The 23,304-nt window shown below is 41.9% G+C and overlaps 1 protein-coding gene across 50 annotated transcripts in view; it reads right to left on the minus strand.

Annotated features, from left to right (window-relative positions):
• Positions 1–23,304, minus strand: part of LOC308199202 (uncharacterized protein) — a 506,154-nt gene that overhangs the window by 76,153 nt on the left and 406,697 nt on the right. For all 50 annotated transcript variants that reach the window (XR_013954445.1, XR_013954446.1, XR_013954466.1 and 47 more), the window contains one exon: positions 2,268–2,479. The gene's annotated coding sequence lies outside the window, so the exon portion shown is untranslated. The remainder of the gene's footprint in view (positions 1–2,267; positions 2,480–23,304) is intronic.

Consider the following 23,304-nt stretch of genomic DNA (forward strand, 5'->3'; position numbering starts at 1 on the left):
GTTATTCAAATTTTAAGCTTCTAAATGCAGCAAGATCAACCTGGCCATCCACATAAATAATTTTGACATGATAAGTATGCGAGTGTGATGATAACTGATAAGTGAAGCAATTACCTTGCTTTTTTGGATTATATTAAATGAAGATTCTGATAGAGTAATGAAAAGAGACAAAGCAGACAAAAAGGCGGCTGTAGAGCTTTTGGGCACTGTGTTATCTCTATTATACCATATTGAAATAGAGAAGCTATCACCAATCATGCTTCCTATGTAACTTCTAGCTTCTAACGGTGAACAATGAATAAATTGTCACAAGACAGTAACTGATAAATTGGGATTGGCAGTGCTTTTTAAAAGTGTAAATAAACTTATCAGCCCCCTCACCCTCCCGGAAAGGCAGTACAGTTTGCATAGGATTTTTTATTTTGGTATGTTGTAGATTGCAAGGTCTCCTTTCATTTACCTACCTCAACTGTCCTTTGTTTGGCCATCAGTTTTAAGTAGCCACTTCAGCATAAGAGTTTACTCCAGCAGTAGCATCCTTTCTGTCGTGTACAACACGGCACTTTGCTTTTGTCCCAGTGTGTTTACTCCGTCTGCTATCCTTCTCTCCTAATTCCTGCCATTCCAATTAGAAGCCGCTCTAATTATATGTTTTTACACTGGCTTTTATTGCATGCAGAAGCATACAAAGATATAAATAGCACTTCCAAGCAAAGGTGCCCAGTTCTGAGTCTCTAAGAACAACTTTGCAGACACCGAGTACCTCATGGATTAATTAGAGTTCTCCAGAACTGTGCTATTTCTTTCCAAAGATGGATCCCAATTCTTTCTGAAGCCAGTGGGATTTTGCTACTGATCTTGGCAGGATCTGGCCCAACATTCTTTTTGGTGGGGATCATGTGCTGAAACTGGTATTTGTACATTGCATCCTTTCAAGACAAGGCACAAATGGAGTGGGAATGTCATTCCCTTGTTAAAATTAATTAAGTAACCTAACACCGTACATCTGGGGAGAGGACAGAAGGGGAAAGGAAGTTCTCCTTGTTCTCTGTTTACCATTTGAGTGCTGCTTCAAGCTGCAGTAGCATCACAGTGCTGTTACTAAGGCCTCCTATGGTCTGCAGCCAGCTGGGCCTAAAGACAGGAGCAGAGTTCCTGCTTTGTGGGACTCATTGCTTCAGGATAACCACATCCCATCCCTAGCTAGAAATTTGTTACACTATTATTTTTTTTTTTGACATACCGTATCTACACTGTAGAAACTGCCGGGCAAGCCAGGGAGTTTGGAGATCTTGGTGGCAAAATACTGAATTTTAGAAACCCAGTGCAGTTTCAGAAGTGGTTGAGAATTTTGGAGTGGAGAATGGACACAACTTCCCTCCCTGTTGTCAGGAACAACAGAGGTGATCTGTAAGCCAGCAAACTCTGGCAGCAAGCATCTGTCACCCTTCAGCTTTCCATCCTGATATCCGCATCTGAAAATCTCTGATAACGAAGGCTAAAAGCATGCTGACAAAATATAGTCCCCACTGAGTGGCTCCACATTGCCGTTGTTAGACTTCAGGATTAATGCTCCACAAGGGTGTATTGTTCTTGTACGTTGTTTACTTATTCAGAAGGATTTTTTGGTTTGGAAGTCTATTTGTGCACATCAGGCAGATCACAAACTGAATTTTACTTTATGAAAATGAAAGCCTCTTTTTCCTGCTATTTTATAGGAGTTCCTGGATTATGTGGCAAACTCTATGGCTGTGGAACTGCATAAAAAAAGCCTTTGACTACTCCTATTGTTCCATGGGATCAATTGCTCAGATCCATCTCTAACTGAAGTCAATGTCGAACTTCTCACCGAATTCAATGCTCCTGTTACTTATTTCAAAAGAAAGCATTTTAATTGACTCGGAACTATCCAGGCACATATACATCTTGCCTATGTAAACACATTTTTGTTCTTATTATCCCCACTATCTGTTTCCACCCATACTGTTTCTTTATCTATATGCTTAGTCTGCATTAAATTAGCAAAAACTTTTGTTCTGAGGACAGTAGGTTTTCCCAAAAGTTCAAGTTTCAAGTTTGAGAAGATATGAAAATGTCTTACAAGCCCTTTAGGTGCTAAAGGAGAATGCAGCTTGGCTGGTAGTAGACAATCAGCATAAGCTCTACTCCCCCAAGGTCCTGGCTGTACGTCCCCTCCTCCCTGCCCCAGTGATGCTTGGTCACCATGTGCTTGTGTCACCATGCTTTGGCTCAATGGGGGAACTGACCTGGCTGGAGACAAATCTTCGCTGGGCTGGGTTGGTTTCCAGCAGGATCGGTGGCTGTGTCTGTCTCAGCTGTGCAGCCACATGAGCTGCAGCACCCATGCAGGGGAGGCGGCAGGAGGGCACATCTGTGGGTGGGAGGGAACACCCTGCTCCACGTAGGTTACACCACGGCCTCTTGAGAGCACTGTGCTTTGATGAAGGGTGCTGGATGTCTAAAGAGGGGACGAGAGGAATAAATAAAGGAAAATCATGACTCCTTTTTCATCAAAACTGTAGCAAATCCTTCAACTACTGTACTGTACCGCATACCTCAGCTAGCATGCATGCCTGAGGTTCATCATGCCATAGCCTGTCTGCTAACTCACACACCCAGCACGGCACAAGGCCTAGATCAGCCACCCTGAGCTGGGTGGAGCAAGTAATAGTGAGGGTCAACACTTCCCTAGCTGCCCAGAGCGATTTACAGGCTATTTCCTAGCAGTTCCCCAAATGCCAATGACATACAACCATTAATGGACGCAAGAATGTCAGCAAACATAAAAATGACACATTTCAAATTCAATTTACTGGAACCAATTTTTAATCAGGTAAAGAGTCTGTATGTGATGCATCAGTAGAATTGGGCTTATGGCAGTATCCATTTTCAAAAGTACTCATATGACTTAGAAATTTAAAGTTCCAAACGGAAGGGTATTAGGAGCATAAATATCTTCAGTTTTCAATGGAATTCAAACCCCAGAGTCACTGAGGTGCTTTCAGAAGTCTGTATTTTGCCCTTGAGAAATTGTATTTCCCCAATCTATTTTCTACCGAGACATAGGACAGACAGAATTACTAGGCTATGAGAGTTGATTCTCATACAAAAGATTACATGATTTGCTAGATCTGGTTCTTTATGATCATTGATAATATCAAGGAGAAAGACTAACTGCTTCTTTGCGTCGGGAACCGTGGAGTGAAGAGGACAGGCTGATAGAAGAGGGTGGAGGTGGTTTGCAAAGCAATAGATTAGATCGACTTCTTGTCACCTAATACAATCACCACATTTTCCTTTCATCTCTACTTTTAGCCTTTTTGGCCTGCAAAAGATAGGAAAGTAGACCAATTGCCTAGATTTAGAGCTGGATTTCTGAGTGACGGTACAGAAATTGGTAACAAATTTCTTTGCATGTGCAGATTTCTCCTGGGACACTTTCCCAGTGCTGGAACCTTATTTTTAGGTTAAGCATATGTTACGGAGGCCTGAGCAGAAAACCACATACACACATTCCTCTGGGATAGGTATTCTTAAAGAACTCTGGACTCTCATGACCACTTACAAAAGTGTAGTAGATATCCTATCACTTTACGGTTATCTGAGCCTCATTTTTAGTCACCCATCCATACAGGGACTTTTCTTCCTGTATTACACACGCCAGAACTGCCCAGCTTTGTTGCTTTCCAATGGGGATGTTTGTGCTTTTTAGCATGCTTGTCCTCATCAAAAGTATCCCAGACCCAGCAGGATGCCAGGTCCTGCAGGGCAGAATATGATCGGAGACTTCAGAGAGATGTGGTTGAAGATTCACATTCAGGGATGGGAACTGCAGAGCATCTGGCTGTTGAGGTAATATTTTCCCATTGCTCTGCATGATTTCGAAAACTGATATATGACTTTTGGTCTAGCCCTACAGTAATAATCAGATATGTACAGTGAAACATTTGGTATTGATCTACTCCTAATCAGAAATCAAACTAAACCTTACCTTATGACAAAGTGTAATTAACTATTTTGTTAATTACTATAATTATCCTCACCACGTTTATTTTGACAGCAGTGTCAGTAGCAGAAAACTATTTCCTTAAATTGCTGTTGCCGATTATGAATTACAAATTCATACAATTTTGACAAATGATTTTATTCTCTTTTTAGCAGCATGTTTTGCAACAGACAGCTTTACAGAAAAAAAATGGCTATCTGTTTGAAAACCAAGCTAGAAAGGTCACACACAGAAGATTAACTATACTGGAGCTAACAGGCATCACACCTGACCAAATACAAAAACTCCTTTTCCTTCTAATTTTCCTCTCCTATGCAAGATTCTTTGGTCACCTACACGATGTAACGAGATGTGAAAAAGAAGAGAAACCTAGACTGGTTTATAATAGTCACTAATCCAGAGTTGGCCAAGGGGGACATACGGACTGAATGTGACCCATGAAATTCTGCAGTGTGTTTTGCCCATTGAAAATCATCCCCTTTATCTCTTTATGGTGTCATGAGGAAGTGGAGAATACACAGTGGCAGCATGGCATCTTGGTGGGGCTCCAGGACTCAGTACTGGTTTTAGTTCTACCATAACCTCTATAGGTGACTTGGAAATGAGATGTGGTTGTGGCCAGAAATATTTGAAAATGCAGGAATTCAAGTGGGAGCTCTTCATATGCTTTTAAGGCTGGAATCAGACCATCTGCTCTGTGCTTCATTTAGCAACTTCTATTCTTAACTAAAATACTTTTTGAGCCAGCTGCTTCAGCACTGCAATTCCTCCTCTCTGCCCAGCAGAGCTCAACCTCTGGGGAGGACTGACAGAGCTTTTAATGCAGTGCATTGTCAAAGCAAAACCGAGGTTCTCTTGCTGGGGCAAGGCTTACTCAACAGAAAAAAGGGACTTGCGGCACCAACAGGAGAATTGTTTGCATTAAGACTGGTCTGTATTTTCCATGGGTTTCATCTCCCACTAGGAAAAGGAAGGAGTAGGCAAGAAAGTGATCGAACCACATGAGACCCTACTACACTCAGTGGCTGCCCCTGTGAGTTGCACATGCATGGTCTGGTTGCTCCTGAGTTGAATTCTTTCTTTCTTGTCTGTATATAAACTTCTGAGTCACTGCTGACTCTAGAGGTACCGGTATCATAGTTTGAAATGACAGAATAGGCGAGAAAAGCTGGACCACAGAAGTGTGTGAGCTGATACATCCCCTTTGTAGAACGGCAGCGATGGAGTTAACTGAGTTGGCACCTCTGCTGTGATAGTAGAACACACACTGTGTTTCCTAAGTGGTAATGACTAACATGGTCAGCAGTTGGTGCCAATACTGAGCATTTGGTTAACCTCCTAGTTTGCTTGTAGCAAAAGTAATTTACTCAGTACACAGACATCTACCCCAGTCTAATCTCCTTGATGAGAGATTACAAAGGGGTGGCAGGCTGAAGTGGCATAAAATTCCAAATACCATATCTATTTTTACTCATTGACAATAGAATAATATCCGTGGGACAAGGATTAGTAAACAGAGAAAGACATTCTGGCTTAAAAGCCAGCTTCTCTTCCTGGTTTAAAATTACAGTGCAGCAGATCTTCAAAAAAGAAATAAAAAGTTCATTAATGTGCCATCCCAGGGATGGATTTCTGCAGCATGTGTCTATAAGAGGTGGAGTTCAAAGACAAAGTCACATGGAAATGACTTCATTGTTCACCTGTGGGGCTATTTACACTGGGTGTATTTGCTTGATTTGAGAGTGAGAAATAAAAAGACCAGAGCATGTGACACAGGACTAATCACAAAGGGACCAGGGAGCTTGATTTTACTGAAATACTGATGTGGCCTGTGATATTTGGTGAGCTTCCAGAGTCACACGACAAGATAAAAATTTCAGTTGTTGTTAAAAAAATGGTATTTTTAGCCCTAATTACAGAAGAAAGTTTGAAAAAATGACTGAATGTACACACTGTGTATTCTAGGTATACTGCATGTACACATGCTGTATACAAACACTAAGGAGATAAAAAGAGCCAAAATGTAGTTAATACAAACCTCGTGATTTAGCCTAGTTTTAGAATGTTATGGTCTCTGAATCATGATTTTTGAATACATGGGGTTGACAAAATACCACCACCATTACTAAGCAACAGCTTAGTAAATTAATCTAGATGCATTAACAGGATGTGGAATGTAATGTCAATAAATACTAGATAGGAAATGAAATTCAAATAATGAATACATTTGCAGAAAGTGATGATTTCAGAGATATATCATGAATAGAGACAGAGGGAAGGGCCTATTACTTAGTTACTCTATTTTCTTTACGTGCAGCAGTTTACCATTGATGTTAATTGGATCAGGACCAAGCCAGCAGCTAGCAATTGAAAAAAGCACTACTTTAATATATTTATGTAACATTGGTTATTGATTATTTACTTGGGTTAAGGTCATCACGGGTACTTGGGATAGTCCTTTGCAAGCTTTAATTTAGTTTAGTTTTTAAACATATTAAGTAAAATATTTGAGATAATCAACAGGCTGACGGTAGTCCTCATTCCATTATTCCATCCCACCATTTCAAAAGCATTTCTGTGCATTTCTACAATTCGGCATTTCTGCACCACCAGTATCAAGATAACTATTTTTTGGCACAAGTGAAATTCTCTCACCAGGACTCTGCTGCCAGCAAGACTTAGAAAACTCGCACTCGCCATCTTCCTCTTAAGCTGCAGGTGTGAGTTGGAACAGGGTGCACTCGTTCCAGGCAGCCACGTTACTCCAGAAACAGACATTCATGGCAGACATACCATTTGCCACCCTGCGTGTCCTGCTCTGGCGCTGGGAGCCCACAGGCTGCCCACAGCCCGACCCATCAGTCCTGCCATGCTGGGGGCAGCGGTGGCGAGCAGCCGAGTGACCATCCAGCAACACCCTAGTGTTATGGGGCTGCTCAGGACACTCGCTTCTCTGGGGCAGGTTTTGCAGCTTTTTGTGAGGCCCATGAGGATGGTCAGTCATCCCCTCCACGCCAGTCACAGTTCCAGTCCCGTGCAGCCCCTGTGCTCAGCGGGAGGCCCGTTACCATCCCCGCGGTGCTGCTGTGGGGCCGCTGCACTGCTCCCACCCGGCCAGCCTCTGTGGAGCACGGGATCGCTCATTTCCACCGGCTTACGAGGGAAAAATCCCAACTTCTGCCGTCAATCTTTCTCCCTGTTTTCATCAACAGACTGTAACACATTTGCTTTACCTCCCTCACTTGCCCTTTCTGCTTTTTTAAAAACAATTTCTCTTTATTGGTCTTATGATTCAATAAAGTTATTCTCCTGATAAGTGTGAAAGGTCTCTTTCTTCTTGCCACCGCCGTGTGCACTTCTGCAGCTCCCCATTACCACGGCTTCCGCTCCAAACTATCATCTTTAAAGGTCACTTGTTTCCTTACACATGCAGTCAAGCCCGACAATGATTTAATGACACCTGAACAAGCTCGTATTAAAATTACCCATGGTGCGATCATAAATAATTATTAAGCAAAAGAAGAAGAAAGCAAACACGTTCTGTTCGAGAAACCAACACCGAAGATATTAGTTAGAATGTTAAAGTATATTAACCAATTACATAAAACCCTTTCATATTGCCTTGCTTCATTTCAAACACGGCACGGGCTATTTTGTCTGTGAACTCGAGTGGAACGAAAAGCTGCAGAATGCAATTTGTGTCAGGAGCCGGACTGCGGCGGGACAACTAATTCTAATTAGCGCCGGATCCCCGGGGCCGCCGCGAGGCCTCGCGGGCCATGGCCGCCCAGCCCCGCGGCCACCACGGGTGGGCCGGGACCACGTCGCCACAGCGGCGGCTGAGGGCAGCCCCTCGCCGGGCACCCCCAACGTGGGCCCACGCGTCCAGCCCCTGAACGCGGTGCCTTTCAACAGGCTCTGCCATCCGCTAAGGGAGGTTGGCTCTGCTAATTGGTTGAAATTAAAGCGGCGGAAGGGTTTGCCAGGAGCCGCTGGGCTGCGATGCCCGTCTCATTTCAACCTCGCAGCTGAAGACTCTCTGCCTATCAGCGCTGTACGGGTGTGACGGGGAAGAGGAATTACCAGGGGGAAAAGTCTTGGCCATCTGATAGCGCTGGTATTCTACTGAGCACGTCCCTAATGCAAAAGATTTCTGCCACTCATTAACATTCAAAATTTGACGCATATTAGAAATATGCTTTAAAAGTCGTGATGGACTGCAAGCAGCAGTGGTGGGCAGGAAGGCACAGGCTGTTAACCTGCCTGTTGTGCTTCCCAGCTCAGCCTCCTTTCGAGCTGTTCTGTCCGAAGCAAGATGAGGGTAAGGTGGGAGGAACTCTGCACTGCCCCTGCACCCTTGCATGAAGGCTGCTTCTGTGAGAGCACAGCCAGCCCCAGAACCGGGCAGACCCTCGTCCCGCCGGCACACCAGGAGGGCAGGCGAAAGTGCCAGAGAGTTTCAGAGGACATGGAGCCAGGGAGAGGTGGTTTGGAAACTACCGAGCAATGAAATGTACTTCGAGCAGATTAGGATTAACTCATTTGCATACCCCTGCAACAGCTCAACTCCAGTGAAAAACTTTGTTTTAATTATGCTGAATTATATATATTGAGTTATATCAGGAAAATGCTTAGCTGCTAGAGATTTCAGGGACTGGGGCTTTGACATGTCAGCTGAAAGCATTCACTTGTTTTGCTTATCTCCACGGGAAGCTGTGGCCGAAGGAGAGTGGGCGAAGCTTCCGAGCAGCTCTGCTCTCCTGCTGATGCTGCAGGCGGGTGTCCGAGCTGTCCCAGGCGACCCACGCGCTGCAGCTGTGTGCACTGCCCTCTGCACTGCCCGCGTTCTGTATCCAAACCTTACCACCAGCTATACTGCACAGCCATGCCGTACCCCTCAGTTCCTCTGTACTGAGGGCTTTATTGAGGGGCTTCAAATAACCTTTCATCACCATTTCACACCAGTCTTAAACTCACAGGTTTGTTTCTCTACCTTGATTACATTTACTTTTACTGTGTATTTCAGCTAAGAACACTCCAGAGGGGTGTGCCAACTACTACTATGTCACAAGAATGATTTTATTAAGAAAATGCCTCCAATACTACCTCATAGCATTTTCCACTACTATTGTTTGGGTTGCACCAGAGGCTAAAATGTGGCTTCCTTTAATAACACATTTGCATAAGTTGATCTGAAAGATTCCCATGTGATGACATTACTCCAGGGTTGGCCTGTCATCTCAAAAAGGCCCGAGGTGCTGGTCCCGAAGAGATCAAACTCAAGAATTAACTAGTCTTCATAAAACGGGAACATCTCTACAAGCAGTAAAACAAATGATTATCATTTCTTTTTGGCGATGGTCTACGCCAAGCTAGAGAAAAACAGAGCTTTCAAACACTGACAATCTGGTATATTGAAGTATGACCATTATTTTTTATTTTCCACATTTTTGGTCCAAAGACAGTTCTGAGTAATTGATTCCCATAATGAGCTATGGTTCGTTAGTCAATTTAATTTATAATTGAATTGGATGGATGTAACTCTGTGTAAAATTGTCTCTGAAGAATCTGTTTTGTTCGTCTGTTCAACTTCTGACAGGGATGGAAGAAAATCTAAATTATTCCCTTCTGCAAGAGGGAAAAACTCCGAAAGTCTCAGCATCCCTTGTGAAATTAAGAGGAAAAATATTTTTAATAGTTGCCATGCAAAAATAATATGGCTTTACTAAAATTTATACAACCCTGACAATTAACACATTAATGCCCGGAATGGTGGCTTAAAAAGAAAATCAAAACACGGGGTAAGACATGAATCATCAGTCCTGCCTGAATATTTGGAAAGATCGCTCTTAACCAGAATGAAAATCACAGTTAGATATTTACTAGGAAGTCAGGTTTTACTTCTTTGCAAATACTGCAAGATCCAGAGAGCCTGCTTCTCCATGCTTTTATACCGATATTCTGATGATATAACTTCATCAGGGAATGCCTGGTGTGAAGAATCAGACCCAGTGGGTTAATTTTTTCTTCTGTTTACAACTTGGAAACCCAAAGTCACTTCCCCTGACATGAAACACGAGAGAGCTTAAATTTAGTTCGGGTTTACAAAGTGGTTTGGGAATAGCCACTCTACCCTCTGTGGGCCTCGTCCATTGCAAAGTTCATGAAATAACAGACTGGTATATGAGAATGACTTCTGCTTAAGACCAGAGGCAGGGAAGAAACATGTTTAGGATTCTGAAGATGAACACAAGGTCCCATGTTTAAGTTAATTTTGACCTGGGGCTCCCTGGGCCTCGGGGCACACATACAAACCCACTCTCATTCCCAAGACAATATTCAGGTTCACATTGTGTGCTGAAAACACTTTCCTCATCATTTTTCATGTCTAAAGATAATTACTGAGCATCTCTGTCACTATTACTGGTCTTAGCAAAACGTAGTTGTATTGAATGATACATTTAACATGTAAGGAAAAGCAAGTGAATTAATTCATTCAATATTTGTATTTTTCTTTATAGAGATACAGATATTTGTCATTGAACGTGTGTTAGCAGACATATATGGTAGCAGTAAAAGAACTGCCACACTATTATGTAGGCATAGTATTTCTGGTAATCTAGCCCCATGCAAAAGCAAAATATACATTCTCTGTTTGCTGAAAAAATAAAATGTACTGAGAAGTATTGCAATGGGATAGGTGATGATGATCAGCTATTATCAGTCCCAGCAGGCACATATTTTTTCTTAACAGCCACAGGACTGCTGCTCTGAAAGCCAGGCACAAGGAGTTTTTAGTTTAGAGCATTTCACATTGCTTTTTAGAGGCAGGCATGACACACGGCTGCACAAACTCTTATGGCCTCCAGTTAAGGGGTCACTTAACAACCTCATTTGTCTACTTTTGCATCAAGTCCCCAATAAATTCTGACAGACAACAGGCTCACAGACTCCTTATGTTATCCAGATTTTTTTTTTTTTTAGCATTTCCTGTAACAGTAATAGTAGAAGTGTTGCATCCAATCTTCATCATATTTCAGCGTTTGTTTATAATGTTTCTGACCTTTTTTCCCAATAGCAACTATTTGCTCTGGTAGAAGGGGTATGAGGCATGTTCAGCGACTGGTCACACCTGCCCACCTTTGCTGAAGTGAATGAGGCCATAAAGGTGGAACTGAGGAGAAAATTTGCCCTATTATATCCACTTAAGACTTACCATAGGCTGTTTATTTCTGGGCAAAGCTATACACACGTATTAGCAGAAGGAGGCTGGAGCTACTGAAGCCTGTTTTTATTCTTAATTATACATGCTTGCTGAGAAATTTTTTAATATAAATAACTTTCCGCACTGCAAAAGCACAGGAGGCTATGAAAGTTGTTTCTAAAAAATGTTAAAGCTGACATCAATCATTTATACATAATGCACAAAGCAATGAGGACAAACTCTTCAGTGCAGATAAGAGATGTCACAGTAAACTTATGTTCCAAGGCAGTGGTATCAGTTACGATCGATCACTTGGTAGCCAGTGCAAGTTACATTTTTACTTTAGTCTTTAAACTCTTTTGACTGCACTACCAAAAGTATTGTTTTAATCTAAAGTGCTAGATCAATATTTCTGATCAATAAGCATTCATTTCCAACTAACAAGGACAATGGTTAGTGGATTCCTTTAAACATTTTCATTTCAAGGAAATCTCTGCTGTTCTAGAAATCAGATCTCTAACAAAGAGTACAAGAGAAAGGAAAATGAGCACAAAACGTAGAAGAGAACTTCCAGATAAATTCAGCTCTTCCCCCCCACAATTTTTCTTTCTTCTATGATGCTAATCTGTACATATTCTGTATAACCTTTGTATTTTAAGTAATTATGAAATTCAAGAGCATTGCATTAATTCTTCCCATCAAAATACACAAAGCCAAACCAAACAAACTTCAAACCACAAATGAACATAACCAAACTGACAAACTTCAATTGTTGAAAAATTCATCCCCAGCAATAATGAAGGAGTAATCCACAAGCACAGCTTAGAGCAGTACACTGGGTTCACTAGATAGAGCCAAACGGTATAGTTGCGTGGGCTTCAGAGAAATCCCTTCTATTTTCCACTCAGATATGTTTGACCCCAAGAATAGGACCAAAATGGTGGCAACCTCTGACCCAGCCAGCAGCTGATCTCCTTTAGGAGGGGTCAGCCTTTCTTCCTGGCCACAGACAGACCTTGAGGACTGAGCCCTCCTTCCTGTTCCCTGGAAAGGCCAGGCACTGTCTTGCCAGAACATCTGGAAGGTCTTTCTGTCCCTCCTAATTAGTCCTGGGCTTTTCAGAGCAAGACACAATTCTGCTTTAAATGTCCCAAGGACTTTGATGCATGTTAGAGACATGTTTGGCTATACAGAAATTAGGACTTTTGCCACAGTGGTGTTTATAGACCACTCCCTTTTATTTTACAAGCCTAACTAGGAGAGAACATGTTGTTTTCAGTGCCTGCAGCTGTGCTTAGCAGTCACCACTAAGCTCAGTGTTCTCCAACTTTCCATCACCCCCACACAATGATTTGCTTCTTCTCACACACTCTTCTCCTCAAGACGCCGACTATTGTTTACATGGCAAGAAATACTAAAGCTAAAATTAAAAAATGACTGGATTCCTTCAGGCTGGGCTGTCAGCATCCCGTACCGCAAGAACTATGTGCCTGGTGCCCTCCGTCCACTCCCTGCCGTCCTGGTACCGAGGCGATGGAAGCTGTTTAGCTGTCTACAGACACCTCTTACGTAGGGTGTGAAGCCAGGCTGCTGCTTCCGCTGCCCACCCTCTCCACCGCCATCTCCCCCAGAGGACGGATACTGAGGGGACCAGAATCCACGACCAGTGTGCCTTGTGCCTGGCGCCCCTACCCACACAGTGTACTCACACGGTGTTGCCTCGCCAGCGTAACCCCGTCTTGAAAGTGCAATTCAGACAAAGCAGGGCATAAAGCCGCCCTCTACCTTCTCCAACTTCACGGCTGGTGACAGAGCTGCGGTTTGGATGGGGTGCAATTAAAGCACAATAAATACTGCTCTGTATTGTTCACACAGGCTTCATTCCCCTTCATACATCTGTGGCATTACTTTGGGTTTTGAATCTATCCCAAAAATCAAAGCTAAGTCAGACAATTTGTCTGTTTTAATTTGTATTTATCATATCCACTGAATTTCATCTGGTTTTCCCCCAGAAACATAAATCAGACAAAATTTGCTCAAACTTTGGCTCAAATGCATGCGTCCCAGTGAACTTTATGAGGAGTTTGGGCCAAGCTCAGGGGTTCATACCATCTTTGCCCTTAATTCTAGAGATGAAATACAGTGAAAACCAGCTGCTAAAGTGGGTTGCATGCAGGTTACACTTTTCTCACTGGGATATGATGGGAAAAGAATTTTGGCTCCATTAAATACAAAGTGTCCCCTCAGACAGAAAGCTTAACACAAAATGAATGGAAGGTCAAACTCTTGTAGGGCTATTAATCTGTACTGCGACTTATGCAGATTGGAAAATATATGAGAAATGTAAACACAGTGTTCACTCTGCATTAGATAGCAGGAGATATGCAGAGCCTGAATAGATAACCTTTTGTGAATACTGGGAAGTTAGATTTTATGTGAGAGCTGCACGAGTCCTACTCTGTGGTGACTGTTCATCCAGTACATTACTGAAATATGAAGGAGCGGGTGAAGGAGGAGGGACAAGAGGAATAGGGCTGCGGGGTGGACACATAAATTTACCATAAATGGTAAAACTCTCATTGACTTTAACTAAGCCAAGACATCAGTCCTGTTTTTAAAGGCAATACAGCCAAAGAGTGATACGGGAAACACAGGACTTTGGGCAACACTCATTTACATGAAAATGCGACACACTTAAGGACGCCCCAAATTACACTAAATCTTAATACAATGTTACACATCATAAAGTGCATATCTCACTGCGTTTTCCTCTCTTTTTCATTCAGTTTCTTTCTCCCCAGATATTTTGGCATTGTTTTCCCTTCTTCAGGTGTTTTCTGGTCACAATTATTCCCTTGTTTCAAAACACTGGTTCATGTTCATTTGTTTCCCTGATCATGCTTTTTCTATCCCTCACTTCTATGATTCTCCTCAACTAGTCATGACTATTTCCTCTGCTTTTCTTCTGAGTTCCTTCTTTTGTTTTGCTTCTCTAATTCTCATTCTTTCTCCTCCCCTCTTTTTTTTTTTTTTTTTAAGACTCCATTCTATCTGGCATTTATTTCCCTTTGTGTGGTTTTGTCTTTTCTTTCTTTATCTCATTGCTAATTCTTTTTTTTTTTTTCCCTACTCCTATACTTGCTTTCTCTCCATTATTTTCTTATACACTCCAGTTCTTAAAGGGAAGAATTCGATTTGGAAGAAGTGGTGGGAGTTTCTGCAATTGTGTAACCATTTTCAAATTTGATTTAAAAGTACAAAAGCAAGCAAAGTTATCAGTAAGTAAGTATTGGTAAGGACTTTTTTTTTCTTTTTCTTCTTGCAGGAAATAGACAGTTTCTCTGGGCTTCAACAGCAGCATTCCAATTTGGTTAAAATCAAGCAAATACTGCATCATCTGAACAGTCCATACTAGAAGCTGATAAGACAGAGTACAGCCAACTCCTTGCTCGCTTGGCTCATAGCCTTTTCTGCTTTCAACTATTTTCCCACTGCTATAACCCTCAAAACCTTCTCTTTATGTCCCCAAAACATCACTATGTGACTAAAAGATGATTCAGTAGTTTCCTGCCACCCACTCCAGCTAGGCCTGCCTATAGATGAGTCCAGGAGAAAAAGATACTGAATGTTTTCCACCTTTCTAGATTTTGGCCTGTAATGTAGGCACTCTGAAGGCACCTAAGTCTCTCCTCTTTATTGACAGTTTAGCTCTCAGGTGCTGTGCCCAGAGTGAGATGTGTAAAAGAGGTTACTGTGAATAATTCTCCTCGAGCTCACCACCACCCGGGTGCTCTGCAGCAAGCACCGTTTTTCAGTGCCTTCTGCCATTGCTTACACCAAAACAAAGCAGATGGAAGGAGGAGCTAAACCAAATAGATGACAACAGCCTTCTCTGCACTACCAGCCACAGCCTAACTGGAACCTAAAGCCTGCTAGGGGCCCACATGCTAGGATTTGGGAGCTTCATGGAGTTAGGTACCAGAGGTATGACACAACTAGAAGTGTGTACATTATACACAGCATATTAAGCAGCTGATGTTACATGCTTTAGGGGAATATTTCCCCCCAAATAACTGTGGGAAATATTAATTATTTATGGAATATTTGCATAACTGCATAATGTGTCTAGATATAAATAACAGATTATTTGCATAACTGCATAATGCCACTAATCACGGGAAGAAAAAAAGAACAAAATATTTCTGGCATTTGATCACACTGTGTCATATATGCTCTGTGATTCTTCTACAAGCTCTCCCAGAGAGAAGCCGAAACACAGCTAACCTCTATTCTCTGTACTCCTGCATGCCACAAGAGGAATAACATTTTCAAACACTTGACAAATACTGTGCAAACAATAGTCCAGTTGCAAGGACTTGCAAACCCCTACAGGCTGGATGGTGTTTTGCACAGGTTATTTGTCCAAAATTGAAAAACAGACCACGTGGCCCAATGTGTATAAGCTCCTAGAACCAAAATTCACACCCCTGTCTTCCATCAAGGATAGATAATACTGTCCCCACCTGTCTCTTCGGCAGCAGTTTTCGTCACTAGGCCTCAGAGCGCTTCACAAAGGCAGGAAGTACTGTGCTGCAGGTACGGCCGCTCGGGCCCAGAAGCGTGAGGTGACTTTCAGTCCGACAGCAAGTCGGGGCTGGAAGCGGCAGCCCCAGGCCCCCACGCTGCCCCCCAGACCAGGCCGCACCGCAGCCCAACGACACACTATGCCTGCCCATTACAATCTGTTTGGTGCACAACTGCTCAGCAGGCCCGGGCTGCTCCGCACAGAGCTGCCCACCTTCCCCTTTCCTATAAGCTGGATCCTTTGCGAGGCTCCTTGGAGGGGGCCGAGACCAACCTGGGGGAGGCAGAGACGGCCCTGGCCCCCTGGCATGCAGACTTGGCTGTCGGTTCGGGGGACAGGTTAGCGGCTTGGCCAAGGCCCTGGCAGCGTTGGCAGCCCACTCCAGGCAGAAAGGTGTCAGTCCAGAGGGATGGCTGTGTGCACACTCGTTCTTCCCACCGTCAGAGATCTCAGAGAAATAGTGGGACAATCCTACTCTAGCCCAAAGGCACCAGTAAACAGAAACAAGCCTGAAAATATGAGCTCCGTTTGTCAAACTTTAATATTCCCTAATATGCACTGTTCTTTTCTCCGTTAAAGATTTCCTGATAACTGCTGTTTCTTTTCTCTGTTAAATACTATTTACCTCAGTGCTGGAGTTTTTAACATCCACAACACTGACTTCATTTTTAATTGTATTTTGGTCTAATTTCAGAGCCTGATTTCCCAGTACAAACTCAAGTAACAAATGTATAATTATTCTCATAAATAACTCGGCACCTTACTGTATGTTTCAAACAAGTTTCCCCACAAGGCGCAAGTGCCCCATATTAAATTCTTTTAAAGTGTAAGTTGATTAAGGTAAAAATTAGTTGTTATTACCTTATGGACATTTTAGTTTTCACAGCATTTCAAAGCCAGCTCTATCAGGAGTAGATTTGTTGCCGCCCACTGGTACAATCATCAGGAAAATTAATAATCATGTTCACTCTGACTATAAATCATTGTGGTACAGGCAATTAATTTCTGTAGAAAAATGAAAGATCTATAAGTATTACTATTGTGTAAACTACATGTTGTGAGAACTCAAATCCAGCACAGTCAAATTACAAATGCAATGTTCCTAATTTCAGAGTGTGATAATGCTGGGTCATCTAAGGCTGGAAGGCCAACGATTCTGAATAAATAATGCTGGCAGCTCCTTGTAGTTTATGGTTGTTGTTTTGTGTTTATGCTGCATTTGTAATTCTTGAACCTGGCATACACGCAAACTTACAGAGAGTGAGTCTGGGCAAAAAATAAAAAAAAATAAAAAAAAAATCACAGCTCAGTTTTTGAATACATCTTCTACTAACAAAATGAGGTAGCTTGTTGCATTTGCTTACATATTGGACTTTGCCATTACACAGGGCAGGTTTCTATATAGCATGCTTCTTTTTGGTTAAGACCATGGTGGTCCTGGTGTGAACAGAAGAAAGATGATGTGTACACATGCAGACTACCATATGCCCCTTGTAAGCTAAATTTATATTTCTCTACCAACACATGCTACAATTGTGCAGAGACATGTGTTTGCCAAAAGTTAGATAAACGTAGCATCAAGGCTATAAAGTTTAGTTTGCGTTTGAAATAAGAGAAAGTAAAGCAGTTAAACGTTCAATATTTTTATGGGCTTACATATTAAGATAGTATGTCCTGCAGCACTATGAGAGATATTGTTATAGAAGACTGAAACTCAATTTCATTTGTTATAAATAAGTAAAATGATTCCCAAAATCTCTGGATTTGAGTTTTCAATATTTAGGAAATCAATCAAACAAAATTCACATACCAGAGAAAAATAATAATACTTTGCCACCAGCTTTTAGTCCATTAGACAAATTATTTTCTAGGGATTAATTTCAGTCCAATTCACCACACCTGAAAACATTTGAACAACATTCAATAATGCCTTGGACTGGAGGCTATAGGCTGGATGAATGGTAAAATCTTTATCCATTTGTTGCTAGGTTTTCAAAAGCCAGAATGAAAATGTGTAACAATGGAAGTATCCATGAAGTAAAGCAACTATAGGAATGAAAAGAGATAAAATAATTCACATAGTGATTATTCACCCTGAAAATTTTGAAATATTCAAAGTAAAATGTTTTCTAAAGGCATTATAAAAAGATGGATGGGCTACCTTTTTATACCCTTTTGCTGGCTGATCCAGCTTTGAAATCAAGTACTTTGAGCTATAAGTATCTAGACTTCATGGTGAAGTGAAGTCCATTACTGAAAAAGAGCATGTCCATGAATAAGGAAGCTCTCCCCTGGAAAATCTTGCGGGATATTTTTAATGGTTTCTAAGATGGAAACAGAATCAACAAATTGTATCGGGTACACGGGAATTTTTGTAAAAATTCTCTAACTTTGTAAAAGCCAAAATAATTTAATAGGCCATGTGAACAGCATTTGTCATTTACTAAATGCTCAGATGCATGTATACAAGTGAAGCTATGAACTGAACTAGGTATCACAGAGAAAAAGTACCTGGATGCCTTATTGGGTGAAACAGGACGCCAGCAGAAAACTACTGCCGGTAGTCAGAAAAGAATGCCCAATTTCCTCATTAGGAAATAGATGTAAATAAATTAGGGATGTGATGTTTTACATTGAGATACATGACGCATTTAATGCATTTTAAATAGTTGAAGGAAACTCCAAAGAAATGTACTTGCTTCCACAAAGATATACAGAGATGTTTATATTAATACATGGGATTTTGTGCTACATTGCTGTCCACAACAGTATAAAAACAGTAATAGTATAAAGACAAACTTGTGCTTAAGACGTTGAGAAAACCAACTCTTGCACTTCCAGTAAGCCTGGAAGCAAACACACCAAGATGGTAGAAATAAATATACTTGTCATTTTGTCTCTTTCCCTTTCTTCCCCATACCCCAAAGTAAATGTGGATCTTGCAAATGAACCTAGCCACATCCCCAGCTGCTTCTGAGTAATGATTCAAATAAGTGCTGTTAACAAAGTTTTGCAATTTGTCAGCTAACCTGTAAGCTTTACTGGGCAATTACTGACATATTTCAGGAAGTCCAAAGGCCATTCCCATGCCTGGATGAGTGGTTTGTGCCTATCTGCGCTGCTTATACTTAAACAGGCTTAGTGGGCTCTGGCTGCCCACTGTATGTTTGCAGTACTGATACAGAGGTTTGAAATGGTCACATACCACCCACATATACCCCCAGCCTGCTCTGCACTGTTAAATGTGTTCTTTCATTTGGGTTTCAAATGACATTTTCATTTCAAATTTAAGTATTGAGCCATAGCCAAATCTGTGTTATCATCTAGGTTTATATGGTCATTACAGAGCTTTGATAAACATCTAGGCCTATCATATAGTTGAGTATGATCTATCTAATCTATCTGTCTATCTCCTTGCAATTCTTCCCATATACGGGACATAAATCTTAGGCAGGGATTTAAGGATGTATTAGGATAGTATCAAAAGAGATGAAAATCACAGCTGTTCCAGCTAAAAGCCCTTCCTGATTTGTTAAACAAACATAAAACTGAGTTGAGAATTTCCCAGATTCACCTGGTTCAGCTGTATACAAAAAGCGGTTAAATTAAATGATCTTTCTCACAAAGGTCAAAAGTTAAGTGTCCCTGGTTACATGAGGCCTCATGCCTAATGGGATGATAATCCAATTCTATGGCATCTAGAAAGAATCCTTCTCCTGGTTATTAAATATGCATGTCTATCCCAAGGAAAATATATTGGAACAGTGAGAAGTGGAGCTAATATACAACACCAGAGTAGAGCTGCAAAAATGTCAACTTGGAACAGAATAGAAGAAAAACAAACTAAACCTCCCACAGACAATTCCAAGGGGTAAAAAAAAATACATAAAAAAAAATTAGAAAATTACTTGCAAAGACAAATGCTCATAACAAAAACAGAAAGAAGACCACTCTCATGCTGAAGTTCATTGCCTTTTCACAGGCAATGTTTATTCTAATTTTGATGTAACATTTTAATAATAGCATTAACTACTGACAAAAGAAAGAACAGGAACTTCATATTGTAGGGTAGTCACTTCACAGCAGGTTTTGTTTCCACAGACAATCACCCATATTATCTGTAAGATTTTCCTATTTTCATATGGATAAAATTGCAAGTCCCAGCTGCAAAGAAATAAAATGTCAGTGTAGAAATTAAAGTTCCTTTAAGCAGGAACCTTACAGGCAACCAACATTTTAATACTTTAGAGCTGTTAGCTGCCGTAATTTCATGTAGTTAAGACTAGTAAAACTCACAAGAACTTTTATCAACATATTTTAGCGCTCTTCCCCTGTGTCATACTGCTTTCCGTAAGTAGCTTTGGAAATTTTGAACATGTAAACAAAAGAGGCAGATGTCAGACACCCAGATGAAGGTGAGCATGTGGGAATGCTAACTGCACTTGAATGGCTATCCTGGTGCTGGATGTTTTCCACAAATGAAAGAAAAATTGGAGGCTGCCATCAATACATTGAGCCATCCAAGTCTGGGAAAGGTCCAAGAAGTCTACACAGTCTTTGGAGATGTGGTAAGATGACATAAAAAGTTCATAATAATCTAATGCAAAATCCTCCACTACCTGTGTGTCATCTGATGAGGATGTAGGTAACTACAGGTAACTAGTTATGGGCTTAAACTCATCTTAAATCTGGCTTAAAGGCAGCAGTGTCTTTGAGTGGCCTGTTATAAAACAGACTGTGAGGGGGGGCAAGATAAATCTAAACCTTTTCACAACATTTATCTGAGGGTAAATTTTCCTGTGAGTTCCCACTACTCCTTCACGTGTTCTAGAGAAACATGACCCTGCCGCACTCTCTCTTGCCTTTATGTTCAATTCAGCTACTTGTGTAGGTAGCCAGTGTAACCTGCATTTGGCAAAGCACATATTTCAGAAAGGTATCCAGCCCCTATCTGAAGAAATCAAGGGTTACAGAGTCTACTCCTCCCTGTTGTAGCCTCTTCCAGTGGTTAATCTGTTTCACCATTAAAAACATAGGCCTTATTTGTAATTTGACTGCCAAGCTTCGTCTGGGAAGCCTCTGTTCCTTGTTTGCCCTCCTCTACTAGCTTACACAGTGTAATACCTGGAAATGTTTTTTCCTGGAACATATACCCTACTGTTATCTCTCAATCAGCTTTCTGAAATAATGATTTCTTGAAGGCCTGCTCATTGTAAAACGTTCTGTCCAGTCTTTAATTAACTTGTAGTGTTACTTTTGCACTTAACATCCTTATTAAAATACGAACAGCAAAGCTGAACACAGATTCCTGGCATAGCTTCACAACACACAGCCTCGCAATGAGCACAAAGGTAAAATCTCCTCTCTATTACTCACTACTCCCCTGTTTATACAGTCAGGACCGCATTAGCCATTTTTGCCACCTGGAGGTCAGGATGAGTGCCTAAAATCTTCCTGATTCGGTGTTTTCCTGAGCACAGTTCCCCCTTCCGTACACACAGCTGGCATTACTCATTCGTAGGTATGTAACTTTGCATTTGGTGATCCCACAGCATGTTTCCTTTGAAGGGAGCAGCCTACCAATGCCACAGCTCTGTGAGCTGTTAAGGCAGCCCTCCCCTGCTGGCTGTGGCTTCTCCTTCCTGCACCGTCCCGGACGGTGCGGCCAGGCCTGTGCACCAGCAATAACCAGCCCCTCTCGCTGGGAGAGCTTTAGGCAGCACCCTCGCCCCAACCACCGCACCAGCACCAGCACCCCGAGCAGCAGCAGAGGAATGAGTGCGGGGCTGGGAACGACTACTGCTGTAATGGCCTCAAATGGCTGTGCAAACGGCGAGTCAGGGGTACAATTTCTTCTGTCCAAGGGCTTTAGCCTGCTAATTCACTACCAGGTCTACAATATGCTGTGGGGAGAGGAGGCGCAGAGGAAAGGAGGTGAGCTCTGACAGCAGCCGGAGCAAAGGCAATGCCGGGTGCTTGAACGTGGCTTCCCATGTGTCCATGCTGAGCTCCCTGCTGCCAGCCCCATCACCGGTTCCCTCATGAGAAGCTAAGCTATTTGAGCTGCTGGCCGGCAGCACTCGGGTGGGAAGGGCTCTGCTCTGGGCTCAGGCCCATCGTGCCACCCAAGCAAGGAAGGAGGGTTCGGTGACTGACCTCACCGCTGCCTCCCGCCATCTCTTCCAACCCCACCAACAGCCGCTGCCCCCCAACACCCCAGCACTGCTATGGGGCCAGGGCCAGCAGCCAGCTGAGCTCTGCAGCGATGCACAGAGGCGGGGTGAGCAGCAGGACTGGTATAGCAACATCATCCCCTCTAAGGCTGGGTTTGAGGGTGAACCAGGAGCAGAGCTCAGATGCAAATTCAGCAGCACTCAGAAGTTGCCGTTTCAAGATTTCCTTCACAATAGAAATTTCACGAGACTCATCACATTTCCCACATGCTCGCACATTACTCATCACTGCGGTATTTGAGCACCTTAGACCAGCTGTTTCACATGAAACCCACTTCCATGGGCCAAAATCTCAGGAGATTTGGGATGTGTAATAGTGGTTCCTGTTTGGTTTTGGGTCCAACACGGACCTCAAACTACCAAGACAGTTCAAAGACTTTAGATACAGAGGTTCTACTTTGGACCGATCTTTCTTCCTTTACCAAAAAATCACTTTTTAGATCATTTCCACTGAAGTCACTTTCTGTACATCTGTCTTCTTCATCAGTATATTTCCAGTGTGTTCTTTGTTGCACACTGTTTTAATTAGTGTTACAAAGTCTTGTATATTCAGCAAAAAAAACTACAAAATATGACAAATGTGATTAAACGTTTCAGTTTTGAGAACATCAGCTTAGGTAAGCTTTTACACAGTAAGGCATTAATAATCTTTTGCATACGATATAAAACAATTTTCTGTGATTGATTAACTGTGTGCCGATCTTAACAACGATAACAATGGATGAACACTTTACTCATTGTGTAGGCAGATACAGTCAGAGAGATATACATAAAAAATTACCATAGAATTAGGAAGTAAATAAATGTGTAAGTCAAATATTTGTGCTTTTATCCCTGGAATCTAATGATGACAAAGTTTATCGGATATTTTACATTTTACTCAGCAGCAATCATGTGGTTATCATTGACAGATGAAAATAGAGAAGAACTGGGTTATGAATTCCAATAAATAAAGCATTGACTGAATTTGTATGCATCAGCGTGTATGTGTTTGTTATACTTTAAATGAAACAGTGGCATACAAAAAAACCTCAAGCTTCCCAAATGAAGTAACCGAGGTTCTCGCTATTAAAAGTTAATGTTATCATAATGTGTCTGGTGTGTATACACACCACTGCTCTCTACTGGGTTAAATCAGAAATGCTTATCTTTGACTCTAAATGCCTATACCGCAACTAAGTGAAAATGATTTTTCCTTAGCTCACTTGATAAGAATTTGTTTACAGAACAAGTAACAGGTTTTAATCCTGATGCT

Source organism: Anser brachyrhynchus, assembly GCF_964034855.1.
Source record: "Anser brachyrhynchus genome assembly, chromosome: 8".
Classification (NCBI taxonomy): domain Eukaryota; kingdom Metazoa; phylum Chordata; class Aves; order Anseriformes; family Anatidae; genus Anser; species Anser brachyrhynchus.